Source organism: Tachyglossus aculeatus, chromosome X4 (assembly GCF_015852505.1).
Source record: "Tachyglossus aculeatus isolate mTacAcu1 chromosome X4, mTacAcu1.pri, whole genome shotgun sequence".
Classification (NCBI taxonomy): Eukaryota; Metazoa; Chordata; class Mammalia; order Monotremata; family Tachyglossidae; genus Tachyglossus; species Tachyglossus aculeatus.
In genome coordinates, this window is record NC_052098.1 from 20683665 (window position 1) to 20700068 (window position 16404).

Below are 16404 nucleotides of genomic sequence, written 5' to 3' on the forward strand. Positions count from 1 at the left end.
TGGACTACCATTGCATTTAATTATGGAAACTGGCCTCTGATCAAAATCTGGGGGTCAGCAAGTCAACAGCTCTTATCATTTGGGCCCCTTGGGTATCTCCTTTTAGTGCCCATCTCTTGCAAGTGCTAAAATGTGCCTGCAGAAGCTCGGTTGGAAAATTGATCTATAATGAATCCCTAATTTTTTTAATGACATGGACCCCCTCAAAGACTGGCTGCTTGAGACGCTATCATCCTGTCTCTTAACTAGAACCTGCGTGGCCTAGTGGAAAGAGCATTGACCTAGGCTTCTGAGGCCTGTGTTCTAATCCCAGCTCTGCACCTTGCCTGCTGTGTGACCTTGGGCAAATCACTTAACTTGTCTGTGCCTCAGTTCCATTGTTTTTCTTGAGTTTTTTTTTCTTTAATGGCATTTGTTAAACACTTACTATGTACCGGGCACTGTACTAAGCGCTGGGGTAGCTACAAGCTGATCGAGTTGGACACAGTTCATGTCCCATATGAGGTTCACAGTCTTAATCCCCATTTTACAGATGAGGTAACAGGCACAGAGAAGTGAAGTGATTTTTCCCAAGGTCACACAGCAGGCAAGCAGCAGATCCAGGATTAGAACCCAGGTCCTACTGACTCCTGGGCCCATGCTTTATCTACTAGGACACACTACCTCTCTGCTTCAATGGAGGTTAAATACCTATTCTTTCTCCTACTTGGATGGTGAGCCTAATGTGGGCTCTATTACTCTATTTCTCTATTTATTTATTTTATTTGTACATATTTATTCTATTTATTTTGTTAATATGTTTGGTTTTGTTCTGTCTCCCCCTTCTAGACTGTGAGCCCGCTGTTGGGTAGGGACTGTCTCTATATGTTGCCAACTTGTACTTCCCAAGCACTTAGTACAGTGCTCTGCACACAGTAAGCGCTCAATAAATACGACAATGAATGAATGGGCTAGGAACTGAGTCTGACCTGATCATCTTGTATCTACCACAGTGCCTAGCACAATGTGTGGCAGACAATATGCACTCAAATATCAGAATTAATATTCTTAGAAATGTTAGACTTGAATATGAATGAGTGAATGAAGTAGCTTCTTTCAAACATGCCCTACATGCTCTCTGCAGCTTGTAGATGACATTACCATCACAAATATTTGCTGCTATATAGGCAGATACACACACATATGTAGTAATACACACATTTCACCCACATTTTCTTCCCTTACCCGCCATTAGCATACTTATTCCGAATGAAGCATTTATTAATAGGTAAAATTACCTGTTGAGATGACTTCATATTGACATTTTATAGGGAAGTTCCTCCAGGCACACTCTTCCATCATTCCATTGGTTCTTGACCATTTAGTCTGTCAAAGTTTCTGAACTGTTCAGTCAGTGACATTTATTAAGCACTTACTGTGTGTAGAGAGCTCTACTGAGCACTTGGGAGGGGACAATACCTTGACTCCTCTCTCTCTCTCTCTCTCATTCAACCCACATATTCGATCCATTACTAAATCCCACCGGGCCCACCTTCCCAACATCGCTAAAATCCGCCCTCTCCTCTCCATCCAAACTACTACTACGTTAACACAACCACTCATCCTATCCCATTTGGATTACGTCATCAGCCTCCTTGCTGATCTCCAGCTTCCTGTCTCTTCCCCTTCCAGTCCATACTTCACTCTGCTGCCCGGATCATTTTTCTACAAAATATGTTCTGGACATGTCACCCCACTCCTCAAAAAACTCCAGTGGTTGCCCATCCAACTCAGCAAACAAAAACTCCTCAGCATTGACATTAAAGCACTCAATCCACTTGCCCCCTCCTAGCTCACCTTGCTACTCTCCCACTACAACCCAGCCCACACACTTGGCTCCTCTAATGTAAACCTTCTCACTGTGCCTTGATCTCGTCTATCTTGCCACCGCCCCCTTGCTCGCATCCTGCTCTCGGCCTGTAACTCCCTCCTTTCTCAAATCCGACAGACGATTACTCTCCCCCGCTTCAAAGCCTTATTGAAGCACATCTCCTCTAAGAGTTCTTCCCTAAATCCCACCTTTCCTCTTCTCCCACTCTCCTCTGCCCTGACTTGCTCCCTCTTTTCTTCCCCCCTTCCAGCCCCGTGGCACTTATGTACGTATCTCTGATTTATTTATTTGTATTAATGTCTGTCTCCCCAGCTCTAGCCTGAAAGCTCATTGTGGGCAAGGAATGTGTCTGTTTATTGTTGTGCTGTACTCTCCCAAGTGCTTAGTACAGTGTTCCACACGCAGTAAGTGCTCAATAAAGACAATCAAATGAATCAACAAATCTTTGCTCTGAAAAAGTTTACAATCTGTTAGGCACATAGGAAAGGGCCTTCAGAGACAATGTTCTATGTTGAATATAGACCCAATGCATAAATACTCTGTGAGAATTAATCAATCAATGGTATTTATTTAGTGCTTACCGTGTGCACTTGGAAGTATTCAATACAACAGAGTTGGTAGATGTGTTTCTTGCCCACAAAAATCTTACAGTTCAGAAGATACTGCCTCCCAGCCTCTTCCCACTTTTAAGAAGCTTGTGGAAGTGAAAGACAGGAGGTGATGTCCACAAGTGATTCAGGTCACCCCAGCCAGTTTCTCAAGTCACATAACCACTTATGTACATACCCTTACACTCTTGTCTCTCCTACCCATAGCTCGTGTCTACCTCTCTTGCTAGACTATAAACTCCTTAAAGGCAGAGATTGTGCTTACCTACTCTACTGTTCCCTCCCAAGTGCTTAACACAGCATGCTGTCAATGTATTTATGGAGTGCTGTGTGCAGAGCACTGTACAAAGCACTGGAGAGAGTACAACATAACAGGCACTCCCTGCCCACAACTATAAGTGCTCAATAAATACCACCCATTGATTGACATCAAAATATGGAGAACCACTACTCTAGCTCCTAGACTAGTAAGAGCTAGGTCAGTGCAAGGAGCTATGGCTAGAGTGAATGGGAGGGGGCAAGCTTTAAGAACTACTTTCTAGGCAATTAGTTCCACCCTGTAGAGTGCTCCCGCCCTAATCCTAACCCAGGTACTATTGGCTCTAGCAGCTGATTTGATTCCACACCTTCATGGCCATTTGGGCCAGAAGAGGTATGGGACCCCCGAAAGCATGGGGCTTAAGTTAATTGTCCCAATTTGCCCTTTGGATGGCCCTGCCTATCGGATACATTTGTTTCTCTGGTCACACCTGCTTTTCTTCTAACACCAGTCCTCAATTAGGGAAGGGTGAGGTGGGTCAGTGTGATAGGTAGTGAGCTAGTGGAAGGGGGAGATTTTGCAGGCTATCACTTTCAATTGTGAAATTATTAGCATTGATATCTTTTTGGGGGTCTCACCTGTAGACATGTCATACTAACCTAATAGGTAAGCTAGATTTGAGCCAGATTTTGGCAACTCTAGGACCTTTCTTGGAAGAAAGCAAATACCTTGCATGGATTTATCCTTATCAAGACAGCATCATTCATTTGATTCACATATTACTCTTCAAGCCTTTTTGGAGCTGAACTGTTGCCCTGGAGTTGAATGCATGACATTTGCATTGCAGATATGCTTTTTGTTTTTAAATGCACATGAATAAATTAAAAAAATTAAAAACTTCACCATGTTTCTTTTTCTTTTTTTTTTCCTGTCTGGGCAATATCACAAACAACTCCTCCCGCATTCTTCCAAACCAAACCATTCCCATAATTTGGAATCCTTCTGTTCCTTTAATAGAAAAATGAAACATCTACGGGTTCCCAAGCTTTTTGCACCTTCTCTCCCACAACTATTACACCAATGATGTAATATCCAGACATCCAAAATAAGTTATGGTGCCTGTCTAGCACTTACTATGCACCAAGCTTTGTTCTAAGTGCTGAAGTAGATACAAGATAATCAGGTTGGACACAGTCAATCAATCATATTTACTGAGTGCTTACTATGTGCAGAGCATTGTACTAAGCACTTGGAAGAGTAAAATCCAACAGAATTAGTAGATGTTCCCTGTTCATAATGAGCTTACACTCTAGAGGAGACAGACATTAATATGAATCTATATGTATATATTACATAATTATATATGAACATGTCTCACATAATATACAAATGCTGTGGGGTTGGGATGGATATCAATAATAATGATAATAATAATAGTATTTGCTAAGCACTTACTATGTGCCAGGCACTGTTCTAAGCACTGGGGGAATACAAGGTAATCAGGTTGTCCCACGTGGGGTTCACAGTCTTAATCCAATTTACAGATGAGGTAACCGGGCACAGAGAAGTGAGGTGACTTGTCCAAAGTCACACAGCTGACAAGTGGAGGAGCCAGGATTAGAACCCACGACCTCTGACACCCAAGCCCGGGCTCTTTCCACAAAGCCACACTGCTTCCAAAGGTCACAGACTGAAGTGTGTAGATGATGCTTAAGGGAGCCTAAGGCGGGGAAAAGATGGCTTAATCAGGGAAGGCCTCTTGGAGGAGATATGACCTTAGTAATGCTTTGAAGTTGGAGAGAGTTGTGGTTTGGAATATATGGAGTTGCGGGGGAGAGAATTTCAGGCTAGGAGGAGGATGTGGGAAAGGGGTTGGCAGCAAGATAGATAGATAGGATAAGGATAATAATAATAATAATGATGATGATGGTATTTAGTAAGTGCTTATACCAAGCATTACCCTAAGCTCTGGGATAGATAGTCCCTGTCCTACATGGGGCTCACAGTCCAAGTAGGAGGCAATAGGATTTAATTCCCATTTTACAAATGAGGTAAATGAGGCACAGAGAAGCTAAGTGGCTTGCCCAAGGTCACACAGCAGACAAATTGCAGAGCCAGAATTAGAACCCAGGTCTTTTCTAATTCCCAGACCCATAATCTTTCCACTAGGCCACACTGCTTCTCAAAGAAAACAAAAGAAACAAATATCATCATTAGTACTATTGTACTCGTTAAGCGCTCACTATGTGCCAGGCACTGTTCTAAGTGCTGGGGCAGACACAAGTTAATCAGGTTGGGCACAGTCCCTGTTCCACCATGGGGCTTAAACTTTTAATCCCCATTTTACAGATGAGGTAACGGAGGCACAGAGAAGTTGAGTGACATGTCCAACTTTTAATCCCCATTTCACAGATGAGGTAACGGAAGCACAGAGAAGTTGAGTGACTTGCCGAAGGTCACGCAGCAGACATGAGGCGGAGCTGGGATTAGAACCCAGGTCCTTCTGAGGATGTAAGCCGTTCCCCTGGTCACTCTCACCAGCAGACAGGTGAGTGAATACACGGTGACTGACGTCTTCCCACCGTGACGTTCCTCTACTGGAATGCCAAGCTGTCTCCCCTGGAACCCACATGTGCCCTCCTCCAAGTCACCAAAGAGCCTCCATCCCTCCCCTCCTCTGCGTGCCCCCTGCAGCACAGAGAATAGCAGCCACAGCCTGGCGCCACCTCCATAAAGCCTCAGGAAGACCGAGGTTGACCTTTAATTCAATCAATCAATCGTATTTATTGAACACTTACTGTGGGCAGAGCACTGTACTAAGCGCTTGGGAAGTACAAGTCGGCAACACATAGAGACAGTCCCTCCCCAACAGCGGGCTCACAGTCTAGAAGCGGGAGACAGAGAACAAAACCAAACATACTAACAAAATAAAATAAATAGAATAGATATGTACAAGTAAGATAAATAAATAAATAAATAGAGTAATAAATATGTACAAACATATATACATATATACAGGTGCTGTGGGGAAGGGAAGGAGGTAAGATGGGGGGATGGAGAGGGGGACGAGGGGGAGAGGAAGGAAAGGGCTCAGTCTGGGAAGGCCTCCTGGAGGAGGTGAGCTCTCAGTAGGGCCTTGAAGGGAGGAAGAGAGCTAGCATGGCGGATGGGCAGAGGGACTTGTTCTGACGATTTTGACACCTGTTTACGTGTTTTGTTTTGGTGACTCTCTCCCCCTTCTAGACTGTGAGCCCGTTGTTGGGTAGGGACCATCTCTATAGGTTGCCAACTTGTACTTCCCGAGTGCTTAGTACAGTGCTCTGTACACAGTAAGCGCTCAGTAAATACGATTGAATGAATGAATGAATGACCGATCCTGTAGCCATCACAGAGGCTACATTTGTGACCGCGGACTGAGCCATAAGCAGCCTGAAATTCTGTTCCTCTAGCCACAATATCTAACTGAACTTTGTTTTTTTGTCTTTACGTTGTTTCATCTCTAACTACGCATCTTTTACCCGCCTCTTCTTCCCCTTTTCATTTTTAGATTGTCATCCCCAAGAAGGGCAGGGACCATGTCTAGTGCTCACCAGTGCATTCTAATCCAGTGCTTAATAAAATGCTCTGCACACCGTAAATGCTTAATAAATACTAGTACTACAACTACTATTACTCATGCTGTTCCCCCAAATTGGAACTCTCTCCCTTCCCAAGTCTGACAGGCCACAGCTCTCCCCAATTCAAAGCCCTCCTAAAATTCCACTTCCTCCAACAAGATTCTCCCAATTAATTTTTCAGCACTCTAAGATGCATAAATGTATAAGCCAGTTCTAGCACTTATTGTACTTATCCTTAGTCTTCTTGTGTGTACATATATGTGCATTCAGTTGTACATTCCATTATTTATTTGGACTACTGTGAACATTTTTTGTCTATCCCCCCCACTAGAATGTCAGCTTTTTTTGTTGGTAGGGCACATTTTGCTTCTGTGTTCTGTACTTCCCTAGTGTCTAATATAGTGTACCACACCGAATGGGTGCCCAACAAATACTACTCCTACTACCACACATTCACCAAGTCCAATGCCTTCAACAATACCAAAGATGAGAGTTTATTTCTTCATTCTCAGTCTATTGCCTCCCCTCTTCCCAAGATGAGCTCGAGTGGCCTCCCCCTATATTTGAAAGAAGCTGCATTGGAGCCATCTGGTCTTTTCCTTATTCTGCTATACCAGGAGAGCTAGTATTTAGGTAGGTCTGCAGCCCGGACTAAATCAACAGGGGAAACATTTCTTCCACCACTAATTACACAGTAGGCTGAGCCTCTACATATTTACCCCAATATTCACAATGCTGGAAGTTCTTTTATTGTGTAATTGTCTATTATTGTATTTGTTAAGCATTTACTATGTGCCAAGGCCTGTTCTAAGAACTGGGGTAGAATGTGAGGTGATCAGGTGGTCCCACATGAGGCTCACAGGTTCAATTCCCATTTTAAAGATGAGGTAACTGAGGCACAGAGAACTTAAGTGACACAGAGAAGGTGACTTACCCAAGGTCACACAGTAGACAAGTGGGGGACCTAGGATTAGAACCCATGACCTCTGACAGGGCATAGTGCAGATGCTTTAATTAAGGCAGTAGACATTGTCTTGGATTAGCCTTGAATTCAGACCTGTGTATGTGTATATATACATACATACATATATCCTCCTTTGAAAATTCGGAGGTATATTCACAAATATTCGCAGTATATACATACTGTATAAATATATATATTTGTGAATATACCTCTGAATTTTTGAAGGAGGATAAACATACACCTCTCCAGGAATTACAATTAATTTGCCTCAAGCTATGTAGCACAAGGGCAGTCCTTACCAAAGGCTCTTGTGTAAACTTAAGAAGGAAATCATTTTCCCCACTACACTAGTTCATAAACTTCCAGACTCAGCTGTCAGTAAAATATGGGAGGGTCAAAAGTATGGCTCTTTGTATCTCTCACACATATACATGTTCTCTCTCTCTCACACACCTGTGCATATTCACACACACACACACACACACACACAGACACCCACTTCTTTCAGTCAGTAAAAGGTTATATCAGCCATAAAAATCTCATGGAAAATTGTGCATAACTTTAATGAGTTCATGTAGCAGGTGAAACTGCAAATCCAGAGCGGATGACAACTTACAAATTGGGTGAACTGCCTTTGGCCCGTTTCGTGAAGAGAACAAGACTCCTGCGAGAAGGTGATATCGAATACTAATGTTGGATTATGGTAATCCTATGCAAGAGTAACAAGCAAGAAAAATCAAGTGAGGTCCTCTGCCAAATGACAACCTATTTACTTTCTGACATCCCTGTAAGTATCCGAGCACCACACTCTCCTCCTCTTCAAACGCTGTCATGAGGAATGATTCAAGCTTACATTTTTTCAAGTCAACTTCAAACCTGATGTTTAGGGGACATTGGTGATCAGTGGGGACCACATGCAATTCAAACCAATTGTTAACTCCTTTTCTTCTCACTCATCTACTATTAGCACCTGATTCCTACCAGCTGGGGGGTGGAGGAAGGGAGAAGAGGAAAGAGGACAAGGAGGGGGAAAAAAAGCAATGACACTCCCTTATCACCAGTTCCCTGTCTCTTCCCTGCCCCTGCCTGTCATAAAGCCAGTTTTATTAATAATAATAATAATGGCATTTGTTAAGCACTTACTATGTGCAAAGCACTGTTCTAAGCGCTGGGGAGGGGAAACAAGGTAATAAGGTTGTCCCATGTGGGGCTCACAGTCTTAATCCCCATTTTACAGATGAGGTAACTGAGGCTCAGAGAAGTTAAGTGACTTACCCAAGGTCACACAGCAGACATGTGGCGGAGCCAGGATTCGAACTTATGATCTCTGACTCCAAAGCCCGTACTCTTTCCACTGAGCCATGTTATTTCCCCCCAAGCCCATTCATTCATTCATTCAATCGTATTTATTGAGTGCTTACTGTGTGCAGAGCACTGTACTAAGTGCTTGGGAAGTACAATAGAGGATTGTCAATCAATCAGTCAATCAATCAATCATATTTATTGAGCACTTACTGTGTGCAGAGCACTGTACTAAGCGCTTGGGAAGTACAAGTTGGCAACATATAGAGACAGTCCCTACCCAGCAGTGGGCTCACAGTCTAGAAGTTTTGTCCTTACTAAAATACCCAAACAAAACTCTACAATTTAAAACTGATATATTTTAATTGTCATTGAAAGTGATGTGGTTTTCTTCAGTCATACCTCATCATCTCGGCGCTCTCCCACTGCAACGCAGTCCGCAAACTTCGCTGCTCCAGTGCCAATCAGCCTACTGCACTCGATCTCGTCTGCCTTGCTGCAAGCCCCTTGATCCCTCCCCGCTTTATATCCAATAGTCCACCACTCTCCCCACCTTCAAAGCTCTCCTAAAGTCACACTTCCTCCAAGTGGCCTTTCCCGGCTAACTTCTCACTTTTCCGACTATTCCCCTTTCCTTCTCTTTCATCTATACACTTGGGTCTGTACCCCTTAAGCACTTTGATTCTCTCCCCATCCCTGCCCTTCGGCACTTATATACGTATCAATATATTCGGCTGTATCCCCTACCTGTAGTTGATTTTAATGTCTGTCTCCCTCACTAGGCTGTAAGCTCTTCGAGAGCGGGAATTGTTTCTACTCATATTCATTCATTTAATCGTATTTATTGAGCGCTTACTGTGTGCCTAAGCACTTGGGAAGTGCAAGTTGGCAACGTATAGAGATGGTCCCTACCCAACAACGTTCTCACAGTGTAGAGGGGGGAGACAGACAACAAAACAAAACATGTGGACAGGTGTCAAGCCATCAGGTACAAAATAAATAGAATAGTAAATATTGCATTGTACTCTCCCAAGCACTTAGAACAGTGCTCTGAACACAGGAAGTGCTCAGTAGATACCCCTGATTGATCTAGATTTGATTTAGAGAAGCAGCGTGGCTCAGTGGAAAGAGCCCGGGCTTGGGAACCAGGGGTCATAAGTTCCAATCCCGGCTCCACCACTCATCAGCTGTGTGACTTTGGGCAAGTCACTTCACTTCTCTGTGCCTCAGTTACCTCATCTGGAAAATGAGGATGAAGATTGTGAGCCCAATGTGGGACAGCCTGATCACCTTGTATCTCCCCCAGCACTTAGAACAGTGCTTGGCACATAGTGAGCACTTAACAAATACCAAAATTATTATTATTGCTATCTTCAATAGCTGGCTGGGTGGCCAAGCCCCATTTGCCTAGAAAGCCCGGTGGCCGAGAGTGGTCGGATAAATTTTCTGGTGGTTTAAGTGCAGCTACTGCCTAGTGCTAGTATAGTATTGTACACAGTTGACCTTTGCAATTTTACCTCATTTTCGGGGCTTTCTTTAAACCAGAATTCAAAAACCACTTTGCACAGAACTACCGAACATAATTACAATGGAATCACACATTAGTTCAGTTTTACGGGCCACTGTGTGACATCATCACATTATGCTGCAAACGGTGCACTGCACAGCTACCGGTCTGGGGCTGGGGAAGGGGGGCGAGGAAGAAAAAAGAGGAGGTAAAAGGATGGCACAGGAAAGAATGAAGAGGAAGGAAAACAAGGAACGGGTGGGACACTATGACAGGCTGACACTATCAGAGGTTAGTCTCTTTAATCTTCCATTTATTCATTTAATTGTATTTACTGAGCGCTTACTGTGTGCAGAGCACTGTACCATCTCCTTCCCTCCTCTCGAAGGACGTGACAGGGCAGTGCCCACGCAACTGGGCATGGACAACAGCATTTCAACCCTTCCCTTGATAAACCGACCTACCTTTGGAGGGCAGGAACCCATCATCTCTCCCTTCCGGGGCTGTGTCTAGGTCTCCTAGGATAAGTGGATCTTGCTGTCCCCTCTCAGAGTCCCCCTCTTCCTCTCCGCCCCAAGTCTGGCGACCCGTTTCAGGTCATGGGAGTGGAGAGAAGGTTTCTCAGGACTGCACAGTGACTGCTCCTGCCCCTGATCCCCCTCTCCCTCCTCTTCCTGTCCCCAGAACCTGCCTCCCTCCTTACCTCCCGGCTCTGTAGAGCTGACGAGCCCACGGAAGCTTCCAGGATGGGTGGAGGTGAACAGGCTCACACAGCACATAGAGAGCAGTCCAACCAGGGCCTCTAATGTGGGGGAACTGGTCCTTCTGTGGTCAGTGCCCACTCAATCTGCCAGTTGGAGGCCCGCAAGCTGCCCGTTGTTGACTCTTCTGCCCAACCTGCTCCCCCACCAGCGGTCCTGGGCCAGAGGGAATCCAACGGCCCCAAGCCAAGTGCTGCAGCTTTCAGATAGGTCATGGCAGTGCTGCCATCCATGGTGGCGGCACTGTACGTCACAGATTTTCGTTCTTGATGATGGTATTTGTTAAGCACTTACTATGTGTCAAGCACTGTTCTAAGTGCTGGGGGAGATACAAGGTAATCAGGTTGTCCCATGTGGGGTTCACAGTCTTAATCCCCGGATTTTCCAGATGAGATCACTGAGGCACAGAGCAGTCAAGTGACTTGCCCAAAGTCACTCATTTCCAGAGGAGATCACTGAGGCACAGAGAAGTCAAGTGACTTGCCCAAAGTCACAGAGCTTACAAGGGGCGGAGCTGGGATTTGAACCCACGACCTCTGACTCCCAAGCCCGGACTCTTTCCATTAAGCCACACTGCTTCTCCCATAATAATAATAATGGTATTTGTTAAGTGCTTACTATGTGCCGAGCTTTGTTCTAAGCACTGGGGGATGATACAAGGTCATCAGGTTGTCCCTCGTGGGGCTCACAGTATTCATCCCCATTTTACAGCTGAGGTAACTGAGGCACAGAGAAGTGAAGTGACTTGCCCAAAGTCACACAGCTGACAAGGGGCGGAGCTGGGATTTGAACCCACGACCTCTGACTCCCAAGCCTGGACTCTTTCCATTAAGCCACACTGCTTCTCCCATAATAATAATAATGGTATTTGTTAAGTGCTTACTATGTGCCGAGCTTTGTTCTAAGCACTGGGGGATGATACAAGGTCATCAGGTTGTCCCTCGTGGGGCTCACAGTCTTCATCCCCATTTTACAGCTCAGTTAACTGAGGCACAGAGAAGTGAAGTGACTTGCCCAAAGTCATACAGCTGACAAGGGGCGGAGCAGGGATTCGAACCCACGACCTCTGACTCCCAAGCCCGGGCTCTTTCCACTAAGCCACGCTTCTCGGTGCTGCCACATAATCCAAGGCCTTGGGTGATGTTTTTAAGGGCCTTTCATTCATTCATGCCCTTTTCATTTATTCATTCATTCAATCGTATTTATTGAGCGCTTACTGTGTGCAGAGCACTGTACTAAGCGCTTGGGAAGTACAAGTCGGCAACATATAGAGACGGTCCCTACCCAACAACGGGCTCACAGTCTAGAAGGGGGAGACAGACAACAAAACAAAACATGTAGACAGGTGTCAAGGTCGTCAGAACAAATAGAATTAAAGCTATAGGCACATCATTAACAAAATAGATAAAACAGTAAATATGCACAAGTAAAATAGAGTAAGAAATCTGTACAAATATATATACAAGTGCTGTGGGGAGGGGAAGGAGGTAGGGCGGGGGGGTGGGGAGGAGGAGAGGAAAAAGGGGGCTCAGTCTGGGAAGGCCTCTTGGAGGAGGTGAGCCCTCGGTAGGGCTTTGAAGGGAGGAAGAGAGCTAGCTTGGTGAATGTCTGGAGGCGGGGGGCATCCCAGGCCAGGGAGCCATGTTTTGTTCCAAGAAGTTCGACAACCTTCTCTCTAACCAACCCCCTGTGAAGCCCAAGGGATTACAGTATCTCAAACCTACAACCCACACCTCACCAAGGCAAATTGGGAAAAGGGGCTGCCTGCTGGGGCTCTACCATCGGCGATTAAGGTTTCGTATCCAAGATACCCTAGGTCATCTAGCGCAGCAGGCGGGCACGGCAAGAATCCTGAAAATAGCTGGCTTAACGTGACCTCAGTGGCTACTGAGTGACCATCCTGGCGGGCACGTGAAGGCAAGGAGTCAGCACTACGCCATAGTGAGTTTGGCTTGGGATGTAAATTCTCACATGCCCTCATACTCATTCAGTCAATCAGTTACATTTATTGAATGCTTACTATGTGCAGGGCACTGTAATAATGGTGTTTATTAAGCGCTTACTATGTGCAGAGCACTGTTCTAAGCACTGGAGAGGTTACAAGATGATCAGGTTGTCCCACGGGGCGGGGGGGGGGGGGCTCACAGTCTTCATCCCCATTTTACAGATGAGGGAACTGAGGCCCAGAGAAGTTAAGTGACTTGCCCAAAGTCACACAGCTAACTGGCGGAGCCGGGATTTGAACCCATGACCTCTGACTCCAAAGCCTGTGCTCTTTCCCACTGAGCCACGCTGCTCACTGTGCTAAGTGTTAGGGAGAGTACAATCTAATTGAGTTGGCAGACACATTCTCTGCCCACAATGAGCTTACAGTCCACGGGGGAGACAGACATTCATATCGATAAAGAAATTACAGATACATGCTGTGAGGCTGAGGGAGGGCTGAATAATGGGTGCAAATCCAAGGACTAGGGTGATGCAGAAGAGAGAGGGAGAAGAGGAAATGAGGGTCTAGTCAGGGAAGGGCTCTTGGAAGGGATGTGCAGCATGGCATAGCGGATAGAGCCCATGCCTGGGAATCAGAGGGTCATGAGTTCTAATCCCAGGGCCATGGGTTCTAATCATCCACCAAACTAGGTCTCTTCCTCCCTTCAAAGTCCTACTGAAAGCTCACCTCCTCCAGAAGGCCTCCCCAGAATGAGCCCCCCCTTCCTCTCCTCCTCCTCCTCCTCCCCTCCCCATCACCCCTCTCCCTCCCTCTGCCCTACCCCTGCCCTCCTCCCCTTCCCCTCCCCACAGCACTCATATATGTTTGTACATATTTATTACTCTATTTTATTTGTACATATTTACTCTATTTTATTAATGATGTGTATATAGCTATAATTCCATTTATTCTGATGGTATCGACACCTACCTACTGGTTTTGTTCTGTTGTCTGTCTCCCCCTTCTAGACTGGGAGCCCGTTGTTGGGTAGGAAACGTCTCTATAGGTTGCCGACTTGTACTTCCCAAGCGCTTAGTACAGTGCTCTGCACACAGTAAGTGCTCAATAAATACGACTGAATGAATGAATAATCCCAGCTCCACCGGTTGTCTGCTGCGCAGTCACCTCGGGTCTTTGTGCTTCAGTTACCTCATTCGTAAAATGGGGATTGAGATTTGTGAGCCCCACGTAGGACAGGGATTGTGTCCAACCTGATTTGCCTGTATCCACCCCAGCACTTAGTACAGTGCCTGGTACGTAGTAAGTGCTTAGCAAATACCATAATTATCATTCTCTAGACTGTAAGCTCGCTGTGGGCAGGGAACGTGTCTATTCTTTGTTATATTGTACTCTCTCAAGCCCTTAGTACAGTGCTCGGCACACAATAAGCTCTCAATAAGTGCGATGGAACCAATGCCTTCAGTAAGGTTTTGAAAGTGGTGATCGTCTGTCGAATATGAAGAGGGAGAGTGTTCCAGGCTAGAAGCTGGATGTGAGCGAGAGGTCAGTGGACTCTTTAATTTCAGTAAAAGTTGCCAAGGAGGCAATAGGATCAGAGAACTGAACCGGTTATTCATTTACATTAGAAATTTCAAAGGGTGAGAAAAGGGGAAGTTTTGTCAGTTCAGGCATTGCAGTCAATAAAACATGTTTCTTTAGTCTTGGTCAACTAGTTTAGCATCACCATTTGAATGGCTATAAAACCTTCCACTAAGGGTCTTGATTGCTCCGATACACACAAGCATTTCTTAGAGAACACCTGCTCGGTGAGTTAAGGATCACTGTGTGCCTCAGGTTTGCTTTGCCTCCTTATTAGGCATTCCTTTTTAATATTTTTGAGGGCAGTTGTGTTCAGCCCTTCATAATTGACCACTCACTCAATCGATCAATCACTGTTGAATCCATTATGCTGTCAATAAACCTGACACAGTTCCAAGAGAGAGCACTAAATCTAGGGTAGCTGTTAAGAAGGATCATTTTTTAATGTCTTCTACTGAGTTACTGCAGTTGATCACTCCTGGCACTAATACCCATTTCATTTTTTGGAGCAATTATTTGCAGTAATACCAAAATCCTTAGTTCCTGACAATTGCCATTTAATGATGGCTACTGGAGTTTACTGCAGATTGTTTCTCCTGGGTGGGATTCCCGGAGGAGCCCACAAGAGACTGTTTCTCGCACCTAGTTAAGAATGAGAGTAACAGAAGTAAACATCTCCTTGTGACAGTCAAACACAGGTGCCCCTAAACGTGGAGCCAGGGCAGCAAAGAGGTACTTGAAGAATTAAACTTCCAAGTTTGAGGCAGGGAAGCCTCTGTTAAACAAGTTTAGCTATTCCCTTTAGATTGCGTTTGCTACTTGTTCTACGACACACGGTGGGATTGTGGTAGCAAAATGCAGTGAATGTGTTTCATTGTCTGCTAACTGATGAAAACGTTTGTGTCTAAGAATTCCCAGATGTAGGTGGGGGGCACAGATTCAGTTTTCCTGACACCTCACACTGACAATGAATGGAAAAAGGTCCAACAGGACATCTTAAAATCTGATTCTAAGAACCATACTGACATGAGGTAGTTCAGGGGTCTACAAAGAACACTCAAAACTTTAAAATTAACTCAGTTCTGCATCATCTGTGCACTTTGTAACCAAGGACTGTTCCCTGGCGCAATGAGACGACAGAGGATAATTCTCTAGAAATACTGTTTTCCCTACTCAGTGAAGTGTTCTCAGTTTGGATTGCTAAGTCTTGTTAGCTCTTAATTTGTCTTCATTGTTTGCAATTTATTCTTACTGTCCTATGTAGACACATCCCACTTTCCCACTTGGACTGTGAGCCCCGTGCTGGGGCAGGGGCCATATCTGAACTGTATATCTTGTATTTACTCCAGTGTTTAGTACAGTGATTGGCAAATAGTAAAAGCTTAATAAATGTCATATTAATAGGAGGAAAAGAGTATAGATGTTTGTTTTGAGGGTAAGCCTTGTCTAAAACCTTTGGGAAGTACACCAGGAGAAATTATTTATTGCTTTAAGAGGCTGCAATCTTTTTCCAGCCCTTCACCACCCCCAAGCAGTGCAAAAAAATAGAGCGGAAATGTGAGTTTTTAAACAGAGGTCTGGGCCCTGCAGGGGCAGAAATCGTTTGCTTCTAGAAATGAGTCTCGTCTGAAGTCCTATTGAAGGCATCTCGGCAGAATGCTTATGGTTTTGAGGGGTTATAGACCTCTCACCTACCTCTTCTCACAGGGCACGTATTGGCAGAAAATGGGTGGAACTTATCCACAATTTAAAGAAAGATCCAGTGCTGAGACTGTGGAGTCAGAAAGAATTTGTTTCTGGGGGTAACTAAGGGAAAGCTGAAACTTTTTTAAGGTATCCCAGGAGAAATGGCCGATTTGTTTAAAAGACCGTGCCTTCTCTAATAGCAGCATCTGGGAGCACAGAATGAATGGAACCGAAGTGAGAAGTGTTTTAAAAAGAGAAGTTTGGGATGGAGCGGTTTGTTTTTTATGGTATTTGTTAAGCACTT